The sequence below is a fragment of the Hylobates moloch genome, unplaced genomic scaffold, assembly GCF_009828535.3.
Source record: "Hylobates moloch isolate HMO894 unplaced genomic scaffold, HMol_V3 SCAFFOLD_32, whole genome shotgun sequence".
In the NCBI taxonomy this organism is placed as follows: Eukaryota; Metazoa; Chordata; class Mammalia; order Primates; family Hylobatidae; genus Hylobates; species Hylobates moloch.
In genome coordinates, this window is record NW_026652307.1 from 472,147 (window position 1) to 479,897 (window position 7,751).

The window sequence follows — 7,751 nt, forward strand, 5'->3', positions numbered from 1 at the left end:
ACTGGGGTGGCTCGCTGTGCTGCAATCAGCTGCATGCTTGTTGGGGGGCTGCTGGTCCAGGGTGGCTCTGGAGGCCAGTCCATTCTCCTCTAGAAATCTTTTAGATTATTTTTCTGTCAAGCAACCCTGAATATGTTCTCTTGGTGGTGGCAGAGGTCAAAAAGAGTGAATATCTTTTCAGAACTTGGCTTGGGTCTCATTTGCTGACATCCATTGGCCGAAGAAAGTCCCCTGGCTGAGCAAGCCCAGAGTCAGTGTGACAGGAATACAAGGAGGCCATTAATCAGGTAATCAGTGCAACCACTTGACCACTATGGTCATGGGAAAGAGGAAGACAGTCTACAGATCTCATGTGTCATTTCTCCTTAACCTGATCTGAGGTGCTACCTAATTTTGTGACAGTGGAGGTAAGACATTGCAAAGCTGAATGTATGATGTCTATGCTTACATTCAGCTTTGCAAAGTAATGTATTTTGCTGAATGGCCAGAAGACTATGATGAGGGTTTGGAGAGGTAGAAATAAGAATCCAATATTGAATCCAGTAGGTTGCAATGATTAAAAAACAAAATTATAGGATATGCCTTAGAAACTGTGAAAATAGCCTCATTTTTATAAGACCTTTCAGAATGTGTCTGTTGAATGCATATTTTCTTTTGCAGTTTTCTCAACAGTAAACTTTGAAATAATTGAGTGTTTGCTGTTCAGAGATGCCTCTTTGTGTGAACTAATAATTGCCTTTTGGTGCTGCATTTTGGGGGAGAACTTAAATAAAAATGGTCAAGCATGATTAATTCTGCCCACTGCCAAAATGTTAATTGCTTCATTTTCCTTCATTTCAGAGTCAGAACAATGGGTCTTAATGGGCAGCCTATCTCTCTCTAAGAATGACCAATCAGAGAACAAGGCCAGAGCTTGAAGGTGATGGTGATCTGCCATTCAAAATAACAGAACCCTGAGGAAAGGTGACAGACAGGTCCTTTTCAGAGCTGGTCTGGACCCCTGAGCTTCCTGGGTCCCCCTCCTTCCATGATCTTCCCTCTCAGGGAATTAGTAACTCAAAAGTCGTTTGGGGGAACAATGTCTTTGCTTTTGCTCATAAATCAGTCCCACTGGTCACTTGAGGGAATTGTCACATTTTGCTGTGACACATTGCTGCCTTTGAAAGAATAATTGCCAGATTTGGCCAACTTGGGAACAGCTTCCTTCATTTCCTCTCTAGGGATGCCCTAAAGAGTATTTACTTTCATTTAAAAGAGAGCAATTTCTTCTCATGAAATCAACAGTTTTCTCCATGAGCCAAGCTTGTTTTATGATATTAAACATTTAAATAAAATTATAAATGTACCATAAAATGCTGATGGATGATTAATTTATTTTTATTTTGCATGTTTTAAGGCTGTGGGGATTACTGTTCTGAAGCAGATCCAAATATAGTTCTTGAATTCTATGTAGAGCTGAAAGAGTCAGTATCCAGCAATGGTTGAGTGGGCAGTAAGAGATGGCGGCCCACTCTCTGTGCCGTTGCTGTCCCAAGGAGAAGAGAAGAAAGAAGCTGGAGGTGGAGGGGAAGTTTCGGAGCAATAGTGGGGATGGATGGATGAAAGGGAATTATTTGCCCTGTACCCTCTTTCCCTCAGCCAATGAGCCTTCCAGGATGGGCCTATCCTGTCCCTGCACAGCTGCCCCGTCCTTCAGGGTCACCCAGACTTTCTGTCCAGAGCACAGAACTTGAGCTGGGAGGCCCGCGTCTGAGCCATCACTCTACTCCTTTTAGCTCTGTGAACTGGAGCATCACGGGAAACTCCGTAAGCCTCAGTTTTGCCATCTGTGAAATGGGTGAGCAATCGCCAACCAAACCACTGGGATACCTGGAAGACCCAGATAATACCCTGACAACCCCTAAGGTGTCTGTGGACTTGATGAGCACAGCACCAGCCCACACTAACTTTCCTGTGCTGCCTTCACTGGCCTTGTGAATACACTGAGTAGTTCAATCCAGAATAAAAACATAATAGTCACACACTATCTTTCCTTCATTATGGTGGAAATTGAGGATTTACTCAGTTAAGTAACTTGTCAAAGGCTAAAGGAGGAATCCAAACCCAGGTGAGCATCAGTCCCCTGATCTGTTCTTCCCAAGCTGTTAATAGATTGAGGAACCCAGAATTAGATCACGCACCCAGCGCCTATGAAGCACTCACCTGTGCTTTCAAACACCACCCCTCAGCGGCAGGAGGGTCAGGAGGGGGTGGGCAGGACAATTGAACTAAACTAAACTACATTGAAGAGCAGGCCATTTTGCTCTGAGTGTGTGTGTGATGCTGACGGGGCTACATCGGGTTCAGATTTCACTATGATTTCTCCCAGCTCCTGGTTCTCAGCTTGGGAGCCAATCAGGCGGCTCTTGTGTGCCTCTTAACACACGAGGCTGTGGAGTGGCATCCAGAGAGGTGCCTGGCGCGTAAGTAGTGGGTGTGAGATGCAAATCTGGGCTCTTAAGTCATAATCCTGTTTGTGACATCGCCTCCGGTTGCTATGGTGATGATTATGTTATCAGAGGATTATCATTTTCTGTGAAGAATGGGTAGAAAGACCAAATGAGCCTCCAAGAAACCAAAGGCCTCGTTCATAAACAATCACTCTGAAAAATTAAAACAAAGCATAGGAAGGAACACATTGGCTGACAAATGTGTGACACTGTGGATTCTTTTATTCCAAATAAAATGCTTTTCAGGTTTTTAAGTTCAAAGCCTGTTTTAGGGCAGAAAATAAGCCATCATAACAAAAGAACAAAAAGGGGAAATTTAATGAGAAATATGACAGAAGACAAGGAGAGCAGAGAAAACACAAAAGTTGAAATGTAGCAGATAACAGAACAGAAGGATATTAAATGACTTTTAATGAAACGATTACCCTGAAAAAATACAACTCAGAGAGCAAAATATTTTAATTATTTTATTAAGGAACAAAGCAAATTAGCTGTCACCCATAAATAAACACAATCCCCATATTAGAGTGAATTTTGAGAAGAAAGTTTTCAATTGAGACTGACTGAATAGAAGAACCATGTTTGTACATGTATTTACATGTAAGTTGAACATTCTTCATTGACTGGACCAGGTTGTCAATTGATGTTTCAATCTAGCAACAGTTTAGTGTTAGGTGTAAACAAAAGCTTTAAAAAGTGAGAAGTACGTTTTTGGAGATCTTGATGCTTCCACTCAAAATACCTCAAATGAAAAACGCCTGTCCCATCTCAAATTCCAATTTCCTTTTAAATTATAAAGAGCTAGCTTGAATACTGGTTTCAGTTAGCATGGGGCCATCTATTTTGGATTTTATGTTGTACATTCTTTCTGAATCAGAGAATAATCCATTATTCTAAAGATATATTCCATATTTGTTAACCATCCATCCAAGTTTAGACCCATCTGTATCAGTTAGCAATGCTGTAATAATGCTGAGTAACAAATCTTTCCATAACCCAGAGACTGAAAACAACAGGCATTTCTCACTTATGAGCCAGTAAGAGAGTTGCATGGCACCATGGCTGGGCTAGGCTGGACTCTGGACGCCCAGCTCCTGGCTCTAGGTTCCAGGCTCCAGGCTGTGATTTGAGTTGAGTTCTGCTCCTTGAGCCTCCCATTATCCTTGAATTAGTGGCTCCCCAGGGCATGGTGTCTTGTGGTAACAGTAGGAACTCAGCAGGCCATGAGGAAGCACCAGATGCCCTTAGGCTTGGCTCAGGATTGGCATGTTGTCTCTGCTTATGTTCCATTGGCCTGAAAAAGCTACTTATCCAAGCGCTACTTCAGTGGGATGAGGCAAGTGGCCCTGGGAAAAAGGGAGGGAAGATTTTCAGCATTGTAACCCAGCACATGGTGCCATCTGACCAGAGGCTGCTCCAACTGCTTTGGACCCTGAAGAAGAGGCATCTTATAGCAGCAAGAGCCTGGAATGGGAAGCAGTGGAATTTCAGCTCTGTTCATCACTTCTCAGCCATGGGACCTTGGGCAAGCCTTTGAGCCCCAGCCCCTTCATCTGCAAGGCAGTTGCTGCGGGGTATGTGGGAGCACAGCCTTGGAAGCCTGCAAGACATGCATCTGAGTTCTGGTATTTGCCACCTGCTGGTTGTACCTTCCTTGATGTTCAGTTTCCTTATCTGTGAAATGGGGATAAGGCCACCTCTCTTCCTTGTTGGAAGTCCAGTGCAACTCCCTGTTGGGAGCGGGGGGAGATATGGCATAGGGACTATCAGATCAAATGAGCAAACACAAGTGAAGTATGTAACACTTTGACTGGCATGCCATCGGTGTTTATACAATGTCCACAATTTTATCATTTATAAGTATATGGTGATCCCCAGAAAGATATGTGTGCTAATACCAAGAACTTGTAAATGTGACCTTGTTTGGAAAAAAGAGTTTTTGCAGAGGTGATTAAGTTAAGGATCTTGATATGAAATCATCCTGGATCCTCCAGGTGGACCCTAAATCCAATGACGAGTATCCTTTTAGATAGGGCACAGTGGCTCACACCTTTAATCCCAGCATATTGGAAGGCTAAGGCAGGAAGATTTCTTAAGCCCTAGAGCTCGAGATTAGCTGGGGCAATATAGCGAGACCCCATCTTTAAAAGAAAAAAAATTAACTGGGCATGGTGGCATGCGTCTGTAGTCCCAGCTGTTTGGGAGGCTGAGGTAGGAGGATCACCTGAGCCTGGGAGTTTGAGGCTGCAGTGAGCCATGATTGCACCCGGGAGTTTGAGGCTGCAATGAGCTGGATTGCACTCCAGCTTTGGTGACAGAGCAGAACCCTGTCTCAAAAAAATAAAAAAATAAAAATAGACACACAGAGCAGAGACAGGGAAGGAAGAGGAAAAAACCACGTGAAATGGAGGCAGAGATTGGAGTGATGTGTCCAAGCCAAGGAACACCAAGAGCCACTGGTGCTAGAAGAGGCCAGGAAGGGTCCTCCCACAGAACCTCTGTGGGGAGGATGGCCCTGCTGATTCCTTGATTTCAGACTTCTAGCCTCCAGAACGGGGAGGGGGATATACTTCCCCATGTGGTCATTGGTTACGAAAGCTCCAGGAGACTTCTACACACGGGTTGCTGTGCAGGGCATAGCCTCATGTGTGTGGCTGAATGTCCTGGTTGTTTTGTACCGGGGTTTGAGTTAGGCCCCTCAACAACAGCAGTTACAGAGCAGAGGAGGGTCTTACACCTTGAACCAGACTGCTCCGGCCGCCCAGGAGAGGAGCCAGTCTATACAAAGAGCCAGCGCAGGCAGAGCTCACTATGGGTGAGGAAGGCTGGATGGGGCTAGGCAGGGGGGCTGGGGAAAGGGCTTAATGGGGAGGTGATGAGTGAGCAGAGAACTGAATGAGGTGACAGGAATGTGGGGGTCAGAAAGCACTCCAGATATGGCAGGTGCTGGGCCCTGGGCAGACATGTGAAAGAACCAGCAAAGAAGCTGTGGGCACAAAGTTTTGAACCTAGCAAATAAGAGAAACATCATGCACACCAGACACTGTGATGAGCAGGCTCAGCTCGAGTCACGGAGAGTCACCTCCTTCAGAATGTCCTGGAACCCACTCATGGAGCCAGAGGGTGAGGGGATCTTCTTTCCCGGGTGCCAGCCATCCTCCACGAGTCCTCCTTCTCCTCCCCTTCTCCTTCTTCCCCCTTCACCATGCACGGTGTGATTTTCAGATAAATGAAACAAAATTGCCCCTTTTAAAGATCTACTAAAAGCCTCCATCTCCTGGCTCTCTCAGCCTTTTTCCTTGCTACTTGAAAAAAGAAGGGGCCAGGTTGAGAGGAATGGCCTGCTTGAGAGGAGCTGTGCAAATGAATATGAAGCCCACTTCCTTTCAGCTGTGGGCTGAGAGATGGCTCTTCTCCCCATCTCATTATTGAGGGCCGAATGGAGGCTCTTGGAGGCCTATACTTTTCAGAGCTCATAAGCCTAGCAGCTGTGTGGAGAGGGAGCCAGGCCTTTCCAGGGTTGTGTCCTGTCCAGCCTGGGCAGTGTGAGGAGTGGTCCAAGGGATGCCCAGCCAGGGTCGCTGGGCCCTGATGGTAAGTCCAAATCAATGGCCCATGCAAGCAAGGGGTGGTGAGATGGCCTTTGTATTAGTCCATTTTCACACTGCTATAAAGACATACCCAAGACTGGGTCATTTATAAAGAAAAGACTAACAGTTCCACAGCATTGGGGTTGCCTCAGGAAACTTACAATCTTGTCGGAAGGGGAAGAGGCATGTCTTACATGGCAGCAGGCAAGAGAAGTGTGTATGAGTGAAGGGAAAAGAGCTCCTTATAAAACCATCAGATCTCTTGAAAACTCACTCACTATCATGAGAACAGTATGGGGGAAGCTTCCCCCATGATCCAGTCACCTCCCATTGGGTCCTGCCCTTGACAGGTGAGGATTGTGGGGATTATAATTCAAGATGGAATTTGGGTAGGGACACAAAGCCTAACCATATCAGCCTTGCTTTGAGAAATCCAAGCTGACACCTTGATGACCATCCACTCTGACAACTCAGGGCTGGGTCACTGTCTGAGGCTGGCCAGGAGCACTGGACAAAAAGGATGTGGTTGCATAACTGCGTGTCTGTTCCCGCTGGTGGTTCCCAATGGCGTCAAGAGCCGTCAGTAGCAAGTATATGTCATGCAAAATCACAAGTGCAGAGCCCTCTTGAGGTGCCTTCCCACTCGGATATCCCGTCAGCGTGAACCATTGCTTCACGTTAAGATGCAGTCAGACATCAACAGACACAACATGTCACTAGAATCAGCTGCATCTGGCCACATCCAGAGTGGGTTTATGTGCCAGCCAATGTTACTGGGGACTTCACAGTTTTAAAAGGAGATTGGAAAAGTGGCATTTGGAGGAGGAGTCTAACTGTGGTGATGGGAAATCTACAAGCCAAGTTATGTGGGGTCTGAGTAAAGAAACTGGTCATATGAAGACAGAAGAGAGGAGGCCAAGAGAAAGGACAATGATTTAAAAATATTTGAAGGCTTCAGAACAAAAGAGGAGGGCACTTAGTAAGTTCCTGTGAAACAAATGAGCTGGGTTTTTGCTTTGTTTTGTTTTGCTTTAGAAGAACGAAGTTTTAGGAAATGACTTGCAGCCACATGGATGCAGCCTTCCTTGACTAGAAGGTATCCCCTTCAATCTTGTCCATAGGAGATGTGCTATTTTGGGAGATGATTGAATAGAACTGAAAGACCAGACTCCTTGTGCAGCAAGTGAAAGAGAATCCACGGTCACTGGGTCGTCTACATAAATATCCCCAGGTAGTGCTGCCTTCAGGCAAGGCTGGATCTAGAAGCTTGAACAACGGTCTTTGAAGACATGGTTGAGCTCCTGTTGACTCTCTCCCCCGCCTTTTTCAACATCAGCTTCACCCGAAGTTTCTCCATTGTGTCTGTGGCCAACTCAGGCTCTGGAGACATGGTGTGTGGGCTCCAGACCTGTGCTTCCATGGCTGGGTGGACAGGATCCCATCCAGGACACATGGTTTTGGTCAGAGGTCTGGGATCCACTGATTGGCTCCAGTCCATCATGGCCCATCCTGGGACTCAGTGTGTGGTCAGTTACAGCCACTCCATGTGGCTTAGCATGGCACCAGGCTGTCTTCTCAAGCAGCATGGGCGGTGTGGCCAGAGGGTGGGGAGAAACTGCTGGCCAGGAGACAGTCTGCCCCACTGTACCATCTGCCAGAGGTGACAGGGAGA

At 46.2% G+C, this 7,751-nt stretch overlaps 1 long non-coding RNA gene across 2 annotated transcripts; it reads right to left on the reverse strand.

Moving 5' to 3' along the window:
* Nucleotides 1–1,361: 1,361 nt before the first annotated feature.
* On the reverse strand, nt 1,362–2,463 carry LOC116463288 (uncharacterized). Of its 2 annotated transcripts, none has more exons than XR_009212015.1 (2): nt 2,203–2,463; nt 1,362–1,525 (listed from the first exon to the last, which is right to left on the reverse strand). It is a non-coding gene; the product is annotated as an uncharacterized LOC116463288 (long non-coding RNA). The 2 variants fall into 2 exon arrangements; XR_004246642.2 differs by having other exon boundaries at nt 1,362–1,553.
* Between the last annotated feature and the right edge of the window lie 5,288 nt (nt 2,464–7,751).